Raw genomic sequence first — 17,099 nt, 5'->3', positions numbered from 1 at the left:
GCGGGACACTGGCGGTGGCGGGACACTGGCGGTGGTGGGACACTGGCGGTGGTGGGACACTGGCGGTGGTGGGACACTGACGGTGGTGGGACACTGGCGGTGGCGGGACACTGGCGGTGGCGGGACACTGGCGGTGGTGGGACACTGGAGGTGGCGGGACACTGGAGGTGGCGGGACACTGGCGGTGGTGGGACACTGGCGGGGGTGGGACAGTGAGCATCACAAGAGAATGACAGCTCAGTATGACTCCGTCACTTGGAGAGTGAGGTTGTGGTCGCGTGCTCCGCGCACTCAGGTACTATTTACCGCCCCTCAATATATACCTCGCTACACTCTTAACCGTAAGCACTTGGGTTGACATAATGCGCTCCGTCTTATTAACAAACTAACAACAGTTATGTTCTGCAGGACAGAAACGTTTTGCGAGTTATAACAGTGATGCCATTAGTCCACATGTTGTAATGTCGGGCGGCAGGTTACCTTGTGATGATTCCGGGGCTCAGTATCCCCGCGGCCCGCTCCTCGACCAGGCCTCCTCGTTGCTGCACTGGTTAACCAGACTGTTGGACGCGTCTGCTCGCAGGCTGACATATGAATCACAGCCTGGTTGATCAGGTATCCTTTTCGAGGGGTTTATCAAGTTCTCTCGTGAACACTGTGAGGGGTCGGCCAGTTATGGCCCTTATGTGTAGTGGACGCGTCACATGAGTTGAAGTTATTCCACACATCCTGAGGGTCACCGTCCCTAGTGCCCCTGGACGTTGGCACCGTCCCTAGTGGCCCTGGACGTCGGCACCGTCCCTAGTGGCCCTGGACGTTGGCACCGTCCCTAGTGCCCCTGGACGTAGGCACCGTCCTTAGTGGCCCTGGACGTTGGCACCGTCCCTAGTGGCCCTGGACGTCGGCACCGTCCCTAGTGGCCCTGGACGTTGGCACCGTCCCTAGTGCCCCTGGACGTAGGCACCGTCCTTAGTGGCCCTGGACGTTGGCACCGTCCCTAGTGGCCCTGGACGTTGGCACCGTCCCTAGTTCCCCTGGACGTAGGCACCGTCCCTAGTGGCCCTGGACGTTGGCACCGTCCCTAGTGGCCCTGGACGTAGGCACCGTCCCTAGTGCCCCTGGACGTTGGCACCGTCCCTAGTGCCCCTGGACGTCGGCACCGTCCCTAGTGTCCCTGGACGTTGGCACCGTCCCTAGTGGCCCTGGACGTTGGCACCGTCCCTAGTGGCCCTGGACGTCGGCACCGTCCCTAGTGCCCCTGGACGTTGGCACCGTCCCTAGTGTCCCTGGACGTTGGCACCGTCCATAGTGCCCCTGGACGTCGGCACCGTCCCTAGTGGCCCTGGACGTTGGCACCGTCCCTAGTGCCCCTGGACGTTGGCACCGTCCCTAGTGCCCCTGGTCGTTGTCACCGTCCCTAGTGGCCCTGGACGTTGGCACCGTCCCTAGTGGCCCTGGACGTCGGCACCGTCCCTAGTGCCCCTGGACGTTGGCACCGTCCCTAGTGTCCCTGGACGTTGGCACCGTCCCTAGTGGCCCTGGACGTCGGCACCGTTCCTAGTGGCCCTAGACGTTGGCACCGTCCCTAGTGCCCCTGGACGTTGGCACCGTCCCTAGTGGCCCTGGACGTCGGCACCGTCCCTAGTGGCCCTGGACGTTGGCACCGTCCCTAGTGGCCCTGGACGTTGGCACCGTTGCTAGTGGCCCTGGACGTCAGCACCGTCCCTAGTGGCCTTGGACGTTGGCACCGTCCCTAGTGGCCCTGGACGTTGGCACCGTCCCTAGTGGCCCTGGACGTTGGCACCGTCCCTAGTGGCCCTGGACGTCGGCACCGTCCCTAGTGGCCCTGGACGTCGGCACCGTCCCTAGTGGCCCTGGACGTCGGCACCGTCCCTAGTGGCCCTGGACGTCGGCACCGTCCCTAGTGGCCCTGGACGTTGGCACCGTCCCTAGTGGCCCTGGACGTCGGCACCGTCCCTAGTGGCCCTGGACGTTGGCACCGTTGCTAGTGGCCCTGGACGTTGGCACCGTCCCTAGTGGCCCTGGACGTCGGCACCGTCCCTAGTGGCCCTGGACGTTGGCACCGTCCCTAGTGGCCCTGGACGTCGGCACCGTCCCTAGTGGCCCTGGACGTCGGCACCGTCCCTAGTGGCCCTGGACGTCGGCACCGTCCCTAGTGGCCCTGGACGTTGGCACCGTCCCTAGTGGCCCTGGACGTCGGCACCGTCCCTAGTGGCCCTGGACGTCGGCACCGTCCCTAGTGGCCCTGGACGTTGGCACCGTTGCTAGTGGCCCTGGACGTTGGCACCGTCCCTAGTGGCCCTGGACGTTGGCACCGTCCCTAGTGGCCCTGGACGTTGGCACCGTTGCTAGTGGCCCTGGACGTCGGCACCGTCCCTAGTGGCCCTGGACGTCGGCACCGTCCCTAGTGGCCCTGGACGTTGGCACCGTTGCTAGTGGCCCTGGACGTTGGCACCGTCCCTAGTGGCCCTGGACGTTGGCACCGTTGCTAGTGGCCCTGGACGTTGGCACCGTCCCTAGTGGCCCTGGACGTCGGCACCGTCCCTAGTGCCCCTGGACGTTGGCACCGTCCCTAGTGGCCCTGGACGTCGGCACCGTCCCTAGTGGCCCTGGACGTCGGCACCGTCCCTAGTGGCCCTGGACGTTGGCACCGTCCCTAGTGGCCCTGGACGTTGGCACCGTTGCTAGTGGCCCTGGACGTTGGCACCGTCCCTAGTGGCCCTGGACGTCGGCACCGTCCCTAGTGGCCCTGGACGTTGGCACCGTCCCTAGTGGCCCTGGACGTTGGCACCGTTGCTAGTGGCCCTGGACGTCGGCACCGTCCCTAGTGGCCCTGGACGTCGGCACCGTCCCTAGTGGCCCTGGACGTTGGCACCGTCCCTAGTGGCCCTGGACGTCGGCACCGTCCCTAGTGGCCCTGGACGTCGGCACCGTCCCTAGTGGCCCTGGACGACCGGCACCGTCCCTAGTGCCCCTGGACGTTGGCACCGTCCCTAGTGGCCCTGGACGTCGGCACCGTCCCTAGTGGCCCTGGACGTTGGCACCGTCCCTAGTGGCCCTGGACGTCGGCACCGTCCCTAGTGGCCCTGGACGTCGGCACCGTCCCTAGTGGCCCTGGACGTTGGCACCGTCCCTAGTGGCTCTGGACGTTGGCACCGTTGCTAGTGGCCCTGGACGTTGGCGCCGTCCCTAGTGGCCCTGGACGTCGGCACCGTCCCTAGTGGCCCTGGACGTTGGCACCGTCCCTAGTGGCCCTGGACGTTGGCACCGTTGCTAGTGGCCCTGGACGTCGGCACCGTCCCTAGTGGCCCTGGACGTCGGCACCGTCCCTAGTGGCCCTGGACGTCGGCACCGTCCCTAGTGCCCCTGGACGTTGGCACCGTCCCTAGTGGCCCTGGACGTCGGCACCGTCCCTAGTGGCCCTGGACGTCGGCACTGTCCCCAGTGGCCCTGGACGTCGGCACCGTCCCTAGTGGCCCTGGACGTTGGCACCGTCCCTAGTGGCCCTGGACGTCGGCACCGTCCCTAGTGCCCCTGGACGTTGGCACCGTCCCTAGTGGCCCTGGACGTTGGCACCGTCCCTTGTGGCCCTGGACGTCGGCACCGTCCCTAGTGGCCCTGGACGTCGGCACCGTCCCTAGTGCCCCTGGACGTCGGCACCGTCCCTAGTGGCCCTGAACGTCGGCACCGTCCCTAGTGCCCCTGGACGTCGGCACCGTCCCTAGTGGCCCTGGACGTTGGCACCGTCCCTAGTGGCCCTGGACGTCGGCACCGTCCCTAGTGGCCCTGGACGTTGGCACCGTCCCTAGTGGCCCTGGACGTCGGCACCGTCCCTAATCCATAATCTCTAGTACTCACTCACTTCACAGTATGTACGGGGGAGTAAGATCTAGTTCTTTAAGCTCAGCCAACTAGCCTTGTACCTCCTGTGTTACAATTTATCTGTTTTGAGGCTCAAATTCTTTGAACATTGAACATTCAAATTCACTGTTTGCTGCCGATACTACCTTTATCTAAAAGATAAATCATCTTAACATCTAAATCATCTTAACGATACAAGAACCCCTTATATTAACATTATTATAGATCGCAATTAAATCACCATGGCGTGATATATTAAGGAAAGTCATAATATAGGCAATGGAGTGACTCGAACTCGTGATCTTGTGTTGTAAAACCTTGGTTGGGTCCTCCAGGACCTATGGTTGAAATACCTCTACATTTCTCACAGATTAAGGAGCAAATCAAGAAGAAAATATTCCCAACAATCAAAAGTCGTCACAGAGCCAAAATAGCGGAAGGAGGATCCACTGCGATGTGGTACAAACAAGCCACTGGGAACTACTCTTTCAAGCCTGACAAAAAGATATCCAGAGAGATTACAGTAGCCATACACAGACTCAGACTTGGCTACAAGTGCTGCTGGGAGGTAATAGACCCAATAGTTAAAGAATGTCATATGTGTAAAACAGATGCAGATACACCATTGTTACATTACTTACTGAAATGTGAAGTAACTGAAGCCTCGCGCATCAAACTCAACATTCATCCAACAAGATTGTTGTGTGTCTATGTATATATTAACACGATGTACTGAATGGGGTGAGAATAGCTTGAGCTACCTCATCCCTTTGTGTGTACTTTACCTCAATAAACTTATTTCAATTTCAATTTCAAATCCAACAAGAGCAGCTGCATTAAATGCAAAATCCACAGCGACTACAATTGTCAGAAGAATGATTCAAGGGTTGAAGAAAGGGACGCACTAGTGAACACTGCATCTATACACACAGAAATAACAATAGTGTGATGCATCAATGAACAAATCCACAAGGGCCGTGACGAGGATTCGAACCTACGTCCGAGATCTTCCCAGACGCTGCCTTAATCGACTGAGCTACGACATGGTAAAAGAGTTGAAACCATAATTCTACTGGACTTACTTGGATCCTGCAGCCTCTCCGAGACACAAACCAGGGTTTTACACAACTTCCCCATGCACTCGAGCTATGTCAATAGACCGTTCTACCTCTTCGCCCTTACTTCATTACACACAGAAATCACAATAGCGTGATGCAGCAATGAACAAATCCACAAGGGCCGTGACCTGGTTTATGTCTCGGAGAGGCTGCAGGATCCAAGTAAGTCCAGTAGAACTTTTGGTTTCAACTCTTTTACCATGTCGTAGCTCAGTCAATTAAGGCAGCGTCTGGGAAGATCTCGGACGTAGGTTCGAATCCTCGTCACGGCCCTTGTGGATTTGTTCTGGATCTATATCCACCACCAAGATAATGTTAGTAAAAAAAAAAGACTAAAACCAGTGCGTTCAAACAGAAGTGGAAAAGAAACGGGAGAAAAGGAGGAATAAACCCGACCTCCATTTAAAACTGACCCAAATATCACAGTAACAAGGTTATCGTGAATAACCCAACTCAATTATGGGCTCACTATAGCCCGTGCTACATGGACATGTAGCGAGTACAAACAATATACTCACTCCAACCTCTCATTAGCTTAATGGTGTAACTAATCAGCACTAATTACAGAAGCTGTAGGCAAGTGATATGCGAATAGCAAATTTCTTATGGGCTATTCAGGCCCGTGCCACCTCTTGGGTGGCTTAATCTTCATCAATTGAATAGCCAACAGTACAATTTCCAGTGATTCAGTTAACTTCAGTTCAGGCGCTTGAGAGTTACCACACTTCTTCAACCTCAAGAATGTAGCACTCGGCGTGTATAGTTCCAATCGAGCTCAAGACGCTACAGCTTCGACACAGAGCAGACAGCAGATTACGACCGCATCGAGCTACAACGCTCTCGCTCCCCATCGAGTTTAGACACTCACGATTCCCCATCAAGCCGCCACGCTCTCCCACATAGAGCTCCGCGACTCCGGCCTCACTCAGCTCTCTGCTCTGCTCCAGGCTCCGTTTCAATGTCTACGACACTGCCAACAACCAACTACCGTAATCAAGACTACTAAATAAATATGAAACCGACTAAACACTGTGTGTCTAATCTACCCAACAACGTAACATAATCGTACGTAACAGACATTTCGTTCTGAGTAGCTAAATCTAAAACATGTCTCTAAGCTTTGTGCCACCTCTTGGATGTGGCGTGGGTGGTGGTGGTGGCCGGTGTTGTGTGGCGTGGGTGGTGGTGGTGGCCGGTGTTGTGTGGCGTGGGTGGTGGTGGTGGCCGGTGTTGTGTGGCGTGGGTGGTGGTGGTGGCCGGTGTTGTGTGGCGTGGGTGGTGGTGGTGGCCGGTGTTGTGTGGCGTGGGTGGTGGTGGTGGCCGGTGTTGTGTGGCGTGGGTGGTGGTGGTGGCCGGTGTTGTGTGGCGTGGGTGGTGGTGGTGGCCGGTGTTGTGTGGCGTGGGTGGTGGTGGTGGCCGGTGTTGTGTGGCGTGGGTGGTGGTGGTGGCCGGTGTTGTGTGGCGTGGGTGGTGGTGGTGGCCGGTGTTGTGTGGCGTGGGTGGTGGTGGTGGCCGGTGTTGTGTGGCGTGGGTGGTGGTGGTGGCCGGTGTTGTGTGGCGTGGGTGGTGGTGGTGGCCGGTGTTGTGTGGCGTGGGTGGTGGTGGTGGCCGGTGTTGTGTGGCGTGGGTGGTGGTGGTGGCCGGTGTTGTGTGGCGTGGGTGGTGGTGGTGGCCGGTGTTGTGTGGCGTGGGTGGTGGTGGTGGCCGGTGCTGTGTGGCGTGGGTGGTGGTGGTGGCCGGTGTTGTGTGGCGTGGGTGGTGGTGGTGGCCGGTGTTGTGTGGCGTGGGTGGTGGTGGTGGCCGGTGTTGTGTGGCGTGGGTGGTGGTGGTGGCCGGTGTTGTGTGGCGTGGGTGGTGGTGGTGGCCGGTGTTGTGTGGCGTGGGTGGTGGTGGTGGCCGGTGTTGTGTGGAGTGGGTGGTGGTGGTGGCCGGTGTTGTGTGGCGTGGGTGGTGGTGGTGGCCGGTGTTGTGTGGCGTGGGTAGTGGTGGTGGCCGGTGTTGTGTGGCGTGGGTGGTGGTGGTGGCCGGTGTTGTGTGGCGTGGGTGGTGGTGGTGGCCGGTGTTGTGTGGCGTGGGTGGTGGTGGTGGCCGGTGTTGTGTGGAGTGGGTGGTGGTGGTGGCCGGTGTTGTGTGGAGTGGGTGGTGGTGGTGGTCGGTGTGGCGTGGGTGGTGGTGGTGGCCGGTGTTGTATGGCGTGGGTGGTGGCCGGTGTTGTGTGGCGTGGGTGGTGGTGGCCGGTGTTGTGTGGCGTGGGTGGTGGTGGTGGCCGGTGTTGTGTGGAGTGGGTGGTGGTGGTGGTCGGTGTGGCGTGGGTGGTGGTGGTGGCCGGTGTTGTATGGCGTGGGTGGTGGCCGGTGTTGTGTGGCGTGGGTGGTGGTGGTGGCCGGTGTTGTGTGGAGTGGGTGGTGGTGGTGGCCGGTGTTGTGTGGAGTGGGTGGTGGTGGCCGGTGTTGTGTGGCGTGGGTGGTGGTGGTGGCCGGTGTTGTGTGGAGTGGGTGGTGGCCGGTGTTGTGTGGAGTGGGTGGTGGCCGGTGTTGTGTGGAGTGGGTGGTGGTGGCCGGTGTTGTGTGGAGTGGGTGGTGGCCGGTGTTGTGTGGCGTGGGTGGTGGTGGCCGGTGTTGTGTGGCGTGGGTGGTGGTGGTGGCCGGTGTTGTGTGGTGAGGGTGGTGGCCGGTGTTGTGTGGAGTGGGTGGTGGTGATGGCCGGTGTTGTGTGGCGTGGGTGGTGGCCGGTGTTGTGTGGAGTGGGTGGTGGTGGTGGCCGGTGTTGTGTGGAGTGGGTGGTGGCCGGTGTTGTGTGGAGTGGGTGGTGGCCGGTGTTGTGTGGCGTGGGTGGTGGCCGGTGTTGTGTGGCGTGGGTGGTGGTGGCCGGTGTTGTATGGCGTGGGTGGTGGTGGCCGGTGTTGTATGGCGTGGGTGGTGGTGGCCGGTGTTGTGTGGCGTGGGTGGTGGCCGGTGTTGTGTGGCGTGGGTGGTGGCCGGTGTTGTGTGGCGTGGGTGGTGGTGGCCGGTGTTGTATGGCGTGGGTGGTGGTGGCCGGTGTTGTATGGCGTGGGTGGTGGTGGCCGGTGTTGTGTGGCGTGGGTGGTGGCCGGTGTTGTGTGGCGTGGGTGGTGGCCGGTGTTGTGTGGCGTGGGTGGTGGCCGGTGTTGTGTGGCGTGGGTGGTGGTGGCCGGTGTTGTGTGGCGTGGGTGGTGGCCGCTGTTGTGTGGCGTGGGTGGTGGCCGGTGTTGTGTGGCGTGGGTGGTGGTGGCCGGTGTTGTGTGGAGTGGGTGGTGGCCGGTGTGGCGTGGGTGGTGGTGGCCGGTGTTGTATGGCGTGGGTGGTGGTGGCCGGTGTTGTGTGGCGTGGGTGGTGGCCGGTGTTGTATGGCGTGGGTGGTGGTGGCCGGTGTTGTGTGGCGTGGGTGGTGGTGGCCGGTGTTGTATGGCGTGGGTGGTGGTGGCCGGTGTTGTATGGCGTGGGTGGTGGTGGCCGGTGTTGTGTGGCGTGGGTGGTGGCCGGTGTTGTGTGGCGTGGGTGGTGGCCGCTGTTGTGTGGCGTGGGTGGTGGCCGGTGTTGTGTGGCGTGGGTGGTGGTGGCCGGTGTTGTGTGGAGTGGGTGGTGGCCGGTGTTGTGGCGTGGGTGGTGGTGGTGGCCGGTGTTGTGTGGCGTGGGTGGTGGTGGCCGGTGTTGTGTGGCGTGGGTGGTGGCCGGTGTTGTGTGGCGTGGGTGGTGGTGGCCGTTGTTGTGAATTATATCCTCACAGTGTACCCAAAATTTGCCAGTGCAGGCTACTAAACATAAGGCCCTGTATGACTAATCATCCTGCGAGATGGGGAATTTCAGTATCAATGCTACCTTATTCACTCTTGTGTTCATGATATCCTCATCAAAATCAAAATCAAAATCAAAATGTTTATTTAGGTAAGGTACATACATAAAAGAGATTTTACAAAGAGTGATGGATTTATAGTTAGGGCTAGTACATACAATGCCTAAAGCCACTATTACGCAAAGCGTTTCGGGCATAAAAAACTTAAATGTACTAAAGCTTAATACCAATTGAGCATAAAGAGTAAAATGAAAACATGGAGTGAAAACATAGCTGAAAAAGCAGCACAAATACAATTCTGTCGACAAACAGCGCTCTTTAAAAAAAACAGACATTGGATGACATTAGTGGGGTAAGGTAGGTTACAGGAATTTATTAGGTATAGCTTCGTTTTTATCTTAAACTGGTTGAGAGAGGTACAGTCTTTAACATGGTTGGGAAGGTCATTCCACTATAACGAACCAGTCTGTCAGTGCAGACTACTTATCACATGCCTCTGCATGACTAACCATCCTGTGTGATGGGGATTTTTTAGCATCACTTTTTTGCCACACTGTACTACCCCTTCACTTAGTCTAGGGTAGCTGGACAAATGCAGATGTACCTAATGTATTACTAATAAAAAAGTTGTGAATTAAGGGGCGACGACAATCGTGGGATCGGATGCGCCCCGGCGTACCCGTAAGGGCCTGCAAAGGGCCTCGCAAAGCCTAACTGCGAAACGAATGGCGCGTATAATGGGAAAGTAATCAGATTCAGATTCAGATGTTTATTCAGGTAAGGTATATACATACAAGTGATGTTACATTAATGGATTGATATATAGATAGAGCTAGTACATACAATGCCTAAAGCCACTATTACGCAATGCGTTTCGGGCAAGAAAAACATTAATATCTAGAACTTAATACTAATTGAGCATAAAGAATAAAAAGTGTTGAGAACAAATACAAATAAAGATAAAAAAAGGGGGAACATGACTGAAAAAGCAGCACAAATACAATAGGTTGACAAACAGTGTTGATTAAAAAAAAAAAAAAAAAAAGAAAATAACAGACATGGGTTGACAATAGAGGAGTGAGGTAGATTACAGGGAATTTATTAGGTAGTGTTTAGTTTTTATCTTAAACTGGGTGAGAGAGGTACAGTCTTTAACATGGTTGGGAAGGTCATTCCACATTCTGGGCCCCTTGATTTGCAGAGCATTTCTAGTTTGATTAAGACGTACTCTAGGAATATCAAAACTGTATTTATTTCTGGTGTGGTGCTCATGGGTTCTGTTACAACCTTCTATGAAGCTTTTAAGATCAGGATTGGCATTATAGTTTAGCGTTTTATATATGTATAATACACATGAGAGAATGTGCAGAGACTTAATATCTAACATATTCTGAGATTTGAGTAGGGGTACCGAGTGATGTCTGGGGCCAGAGTTGGATATTGTTCTAATAGCAGCTTTGTGTTGGGTAATTAGAGGACGTAAGTGATTTTGGGTAGTAGAACCCCAAGCACAAATACCATAGTTGAGATAAGGATAGATAAGGGAGTAATAGAGAGTCACCAGGGCAGGGCGTGGTACATAATATCTGATCTTAGAAAGAATGCCCACAGTTTTTGAAACTTTTTTTGATATATTTAGAATGTGTCCCTGGAAATTCAGCTTGTGGTCAATGAGAATGCCAAGGAATTTGCCATCTAATTTGTTACAAATTTGGGTATTGTTTATTTTGAGATTTATATGACTAGAGGATTTATTGCCAAACAGAATATAGAAAGTTTTGTCAATGTTAAGGGTGAGTTTGTTGGCAGTTAGCCAAAGATGGACTTTATTTAGCTCAGTATTTACTGTGGCATTTAGAGCAAGAGGGTCAGGACTGGAGTATATGAAGGTTGTGTCGTCAGCAAATAGAATTGGTTTGAGGTGTTGGGAGGCATTTGGAAGGTCATTAATGTAGATGAGAAAGAGGAGAGGGCCAAGTATGCTGCCCTGAGGAACACCAATGTTGATGGGTAGGGTGGGAGAAATTGTATTATTCACAGAAACATATTGGAGCCTGTCAGTAAGGTAGGACTCGAGGTATTGTAGGGAGTGTCCTCTGACTCCATAATGATGTAATTTAAGAAGAAGGTTATGGTGGTTGACAGTATCAAAAGCTTTACGCAGGTCCACAAATAACCCAACAGGGAACTCCTTTTTATCAAGAGCTGTATGAATCGAGTTAAGCATACTAATAAGTGCATCGTTAGTGCTTTTTTTGGGTCTGAAGCCATATTGGCAAGGGCTAAGTATATTGAGTTTGGCTAGATATGAGTAAAGCTGCTTATATATAAGTTTTTCAAAAATTTTTGACAAGTTTGGCAGGATTGATATAGGTCTGTAGTTGTTAACATCTGTGGGGTCACCACATTTGTGGACAGGCGTTACTCTCGCTTTTTTTAGAATACCTGGAAAGGTTTGGAGTTCAAGTGACTTGTTGAAGAGCAAAGCAATAGCAGGGGCTAAAGATCTGGAGGCTTTTTTGTAAATTAAAGTTGGTATCTCCTCAAGGGCACCAGACTTGGTTTTAAGGGAAAGGATTATCTCATTGACGTCAGTGGAGTTAATAGGCTTTAGGTACAGAGACTGTGGATAGTTACCTGTAAGATAGTCCTTTACCTGTAAGATAGTAATGTGCCTCTCGGCCAATAAACGCACGGACGGGCAGATGATTACCCCTAGAGTCTCTCAGGGTGACAAGCACCGATCTCGCCCCAGACAGAGAGAACACTGGGTAGCAAAACAAAAAACTGGCCCCTCAGCTTAAACCCAAGTCATCCAATGCCCCCCGGCAGAGCAGAATTAAGCCAGCCGCCCACCACGTCTGAGGGCACACCAGGAGCCCACCACGGCTGAGGGCACACCAGGACCCCACCGCGGCTGAGGGCACACCAGGAGCCCACCGCGTCTGAGGGCACACCAGGAGCCCACCACGGCTGAGGACACACTAGAACCCCACCACGGCTGAGGTCACACCAGGAGCCCACCATGTCTGAGGGCACACCAGGAGCCCACCACGTCTGAGGGCACACTAGAACCCCACCACGGCTGAGGGCACACCAGGAGCCCACCATGTCTGAGGGCACACCAGGAGCCCACCACGTCTGAGGGCACACTAGAACCCCACCACGGCTGAGGGCACACCAGGAGCCCACCATGTCTGAGGGCACACCAGGAGCCCACCACGGCTGAGGGCACACCAGGAACCCACCACGGCTGAGGGCACACTAGGACCCCACCACGTTTGAGGGCACACCAGGAGCCCACCACGGCTGAGGGCACACCAGGAGCCCACCACGGCTGAGGGCACACTAGAACCCCACCACGGCTGAGGGCACACCAGGAGCCCACCACGGCTGAGGGCACACCAGGAGCCCACCACGGCTGAGGGCACACCAGGAGCCCACCACGGCTGAGGGCACACCAGGAGCCCACCACGTCTGAGGGCACACCAGGAGCCCACCACGGCTGAGGGCACACCGGGAGCCCACCGCGTCTGAGGGCACACCAGGAGTCCACCGCGGCTGAGGGCACACCAGGAGCCCACCACGGCTGAGGGCACACCAGGAGCCCACCCCGTCTGAGGGCACACCAGGAGCCCACCGCGGCTGAGGGCACACCTGGAGCCCACCACGGCTGAGGGCACACCAGGAGCCCACCACAGCTGAGGGCACACCAGGAGCCCACCACGGCTGAGGGCACACCAGGAGCCCACCGAGGCTGAGGGCACACCAAGAGCCCACCACGGCTGAGGGCACACCAGGAGCCCACCACGGCTGAGGGCACACCAGGAGCCCACCACGGCTGAGGGCACACCAGGAGCCCACCACGGCTGAGGGCACACCAGGAGCCCACCACGGCTGAGGGCACACCAGGAGCCCACCACGGCTGAGGGCACACCAGGAGCCCACCACGGCTGAGGGCACACCAGGAGCCCACCACGGCTGAGGGCACACCAGGAGCCCACCACGGCTGAGGGCACACCAGGAGCCCACCACGGCTGAGGGCACACCAGGAGCCCACCACGGCTGAGGGCACACCAGGAGCCCACCACGGCTGAGGGCACACCAGGAGCCCACCACGGCTGAGGGCACACCAGGAGCCCACCACGGCTGAGGGCACACCAGGAGCCCACCACGGCTGAGGGCACACCAGGAGCCCACCACGGCTGAGGGCACACCAGGAGCCCACCACGGCTGAGGGCACACCAGGAGCCCACCACGGCTGAGGGCACACCAGGAGCCCACCACGGCTGAGGGCACACCAGGAGCCCACCACGGCTGAGGGCACACCAGGAGCCCACCACGGCTGAGGGCACACCAGGAGCCCACCACGGCTGAGGGCACACCAGGAGCCCACCACGGCTGAGGGCACACCAGGAGCCCACCACGGCTGAGGGCACACCAGGAGCCCACCACGGCTGAGGGCACACCAGGAGCCCACCACGGCTGAGGGCACACCAGGAGCCCACCACGGCTGAGGGCACACCAGGAGCCCACCACGGCTGAGGGCACACCAGGAGCCCACCACGGCTGAGGGCACACCAGGAGCCCACCACGGCTGAGGGCACACCAGGAGCCCACCACGGCTGAGGGCACACCAGGAGCCCACCACGGCTGAGGGCACACCAGGAGCCCACCACGGCTGAGGGCACACCAGGAGCCCACCACGGCTGAGGGCACACCAGGAGCCCACCACGGCTGAGGGCACACCAGGAGCCCACCACGGCTGAGGGCACACCAGGAGCCCACCACGGCTGAGGGCACACCAGGAGCCCACCACGGCTGAGGGCACACCAGGAGCCCACCAACTGCTAGCACCTCTCGGCCAAGCCGGCGCCGGACACCGTCACCCCGCCGGGAGAACCAGCCAGAAAACATTCAAACTCTATCGACTATCGTGTGAGCCAAGGTGATATGTGCGCCAGGCGTCGTAACAATCCGCACCGTTCAATAGGAACCCCAAACGGCAGTATCAAATCTTAAATCGCGAAACGGAAGATGATCTGGCGGCTCCCAGGCGGAGGTGTCCAGACGTCCGCTCGTCGTCAAGGGTGAACCTCTCGGGTGTTGTGTGACGGGGGTGATGGTGATGGTGGTGACAGGAACTGGTAACATCACAGGTCATGATGTGTCATGAGACATAAGTGGCCTCAGTGAGAAATGAGCAACATCCTGATGTATCGGTCTCCTCAGGTCGAAGGTTAGCCTTGAAGATAAACAAGATAACAGGAGGAGGGAGCTGTTATGTAATGGTAGGAACGTTTGTTTACAGTCACCAGCTGATGCTGACGTCAGTAGCGGCTCCTGCTGGTGAGGTGGAGGCCCGGTGCTGCTGCTCCTCACCTCCTACTGACCTTCTGCTGACCTGCCGCTGGTAACTCTCACCTATTACATGTAATACCATGCTATCACCGGCAAGAAAGAAATGTGATTCATCTAAGAAATATGAGTAAATCGGGAGCTTTCAACAAGCTGCCGGCTTCCTGTCCCCCATCGAGGTCAATAGAGATTATGGCCCAAAGGTAAAATCAGGTTAATATGTCAGTTGTAGTCTTTTATTTATGTATTTATTTACGTTTTTTGATTACTAAGTATAGGTATACAGCAGGATGCTGCTTTACTATTCAATACCAAAAAATGTTTCGAACTATTCATGCCCTGGCCTCCTCTAGGGTGGTATAATCTTCATCAATTGCTCGCCAAAAATTACAGACTATAGAGCAAAGTCTTCTCTGTTTATCTAATATCCTCATCTCACAGGATGATGTTAGTCATACATAGACTCAGGAGGAATCATGCAATGCAAGTCTAGTCTATTGGTGTGCACTAGCAAAGTTTGTGTTGACCATGAGATTATCTTGCATTATCCATGTGTATGAAATAGTTACTGAGCTCAGAGTGTCCCATACCTACGAAGTGTAAACTATGTGTTATGTTAAGGTCTCTTACCCTGGTTGATACCTGGTTGATGGGGTTCTGGGAGTTCTTCTACTCCCCAAGCCCGGCCCGGGGCCAGACTTGACTTGTGAGAGTTTGGTCCACTAGGCTGGTGCTTGGAGCGGCCCGCAGGCCCACATACCCACCACAGCCCGGTTGGTCCAGCACTCCTTGAAGGAAACAATCTAGTTTCCTCTTGAAGATGTCCACGGTTGTTCCTGTAATATTTCTGATGCTCGCTGGTAGGACGTTAAACAACCGTGGACCTCTGATGTTCATACAGTGTTCTCTGATTGTGCCCATGGCACCTCTGCTCTTCACTGATTCTATTCTGCATTTTCTTCCATGTCGTTCACTCCAGTACATTGTTATTTTACTGTGCAGATTTGGGACCTATCCCTCCAGTATTTTCCATGTGTATATTATTTGGTATCTCTCTCGTCTCCTTTCTAGTGAGTACATTTGGAGAGCTTTGAGATGATCCCAATAATTTAGGTGCTTTATCTCGTCTATGCGTGCCGTATATGTTCTCTGTATTCCCTCAATTTCAGCAATCTCTCCTGCTCTGAAGGGGTGAGTGAGTACTGAGCAGTACTCAAGATGGGACAACACAAGTGACTTGAAGAGTACAACCATTGTGATGGGATCTCTGGATTTGAAGGTTCTTGTACTCCATCCTATCATTTTTCTGGCTGACGCAATACTTGCTTGGTTATGCTCCCTAAACGTTAGGTCGTCGGACAACATTATTCCCAAATCCTTGACATGCTGTTTTCCTTCTATGGGCAGATTCGATTGTGTTTTGTACCCTGTATTATGTTTAAGATCCTCATTTTTGCCGTATCTGAGTACCTGGAATTTATCACCGTTAAACATCATGTTATTTTCTGCTGCCCAATCGAAAACCTTGTTAATATCTGTTTGTAGTTTATCAATGTCTTCAGCAGAGGTAATTTTCATGCTGATTTTTGTATCATCTGCAAAGGATGACACGAAGCTGTGACTTGTGTTTTTGTCTATGTCTGATATGAGAATAAGGAACAGTAGCGGTGCAAGGACTGTACCTTGAGGTACAGACCTTTTAACTGCGCTCGAACTCGATTTTACTTGATTGACTGCAACTCTTTGTGTTCTGTTCGACAGGAAATTGAGTATCCAGCGTCCTACTTTACCAGTTATACCCATTGACCTCATTTTGTGTGCAATCACTCCATGGTCACATTTGTCGAATGCCTTTGCAAAATCTGTGTATACGACATCTGCATTATGTTTTTCCTCTAATGCCTCAGTGATTTTATCATAGTGGTCAAGTAGCTGTGAGAGGCATGATCTTCCTGCTCTAAATCCATGTTGGCCTGGATTGTGGAGGTCATTGGTTTCCATGAATCTAGTGACCTGACTCCTGATCACTCTTTCAAATACTTTTATTATGTGGGACGTTAGTGCAACTGGTCTATAATTCTTTGCCAATGCTTTGCTACCATCCTTGTGTAGAGGGGCAATGTCTGCTGCTTTAAGCGCATCTAGTATCTCCCCTGTGTCCAAGCTCTTCCTCCACACTATACTGAGTGTCTGCTACTGGCACTTTGCATTTCTTTATAAATATTGAATTCCATGAGTATGGACCCGGGGCTGAGTGCATGGGCATATTATCAATTTCTCTTTCAAAATCTGCCACGCTTGTGTTGATATCAGTTATATTTACAGGTGTTTGAGTATCATTCATAAAGAAATTGTCCGAATCTTCCACTTTCATGCTGAGTATCGGAGTGCTAAACATGTCTTCATACTGCTTTTTTAGGATTTCACTAATTTCTTTGTCATCCTCAGTGTATGAACCTTCACTAATACGAATAGGTCCAATACTGGCAGTGGTTTTCGCTTTTGATTTAGCATATGTGAAGAAATATTTTGGGTTTTTCTATATTTCTTGAATTGCTTTCTGTTCTAGTTGCCTTTCTTCAGTCTGATAGGAATGCTTCAGTCTCTGTTCGATTTCTTCAGTCTCCCTGTTTAAATTATTTCTTCTGTGTATGGAGAGTCGTGTCTGCTTAATCATTTCCGTTAATTTCTTCCTCCTTTTGTTATGTTGTCTGCGTTCTCTTTCTACATTGGACCTCTTTCTGGCTTTCCTCAAAGGAACATGTTTCAGACAGACTTCATATGCTTCAGAAGTCAGTTTTTCTATTCCCTGTGTAGGATTTTTATTTCTTAGAACATTTTCCCATTGAATGTTTGTAAGTTCCCTGTTTATTTTCTCCCAGTCTATCCTTTTATTATTAAAATTAAATTTATTGAATAGCCCTTCTT

General features: G+C 54.4%; 1 protein-coding gene across 6 annotated transcripts in view; it reads left to right on the top strand.

The window, feature by feature from the left end:
• The first annotated feature begins 239 nt into the window (after nucleotides 1-239).
• The window catches only part of LOC123756096 (putative sodium-dependent multivitamin transporter), a 216,541-nt gene continuing 199,681 nt past the window's right edge, over nucleotides 240-17,099 (top strand). For 4 of the 6 annotated variants that reach the window (XR_006772608.2, XR_011230546.1, XM_045739092.2 and 1 more), the window contains exon 1: nucleotides 13,674-14,374. The gene's annotated coding sequence lies outside the window, so the exon portion shown is untranslated. Of the gene's footprint in view, nucleotides 342-13,673; nucleotides 14,375-17,099 lie in introns of those variants that run through there. The other 2 variants (XM_045739094.2, XM_045739093.2) reach the window with 2 other exon arrangements.

Source organism: Procambarus clarkii, chromosome 36 (genome assembly GCF_040958095.1).
Source record: "Procambarus clarkii isolate CNS0578487 chromosome 36, FALCON_Pclarkii_2.0, whole genome shotgun sequence".
Classification (NCBI taxonomy): domain Eukaryota; kingdom Metazoa; phylum Arthropoda; class Malacostraca; order Decapoda; family Cambaridae; genus Procambarus; species Procambarus clarkii.
This window is presented reverse-complemented; position numbering and strand designations above follow the sequence as displayed.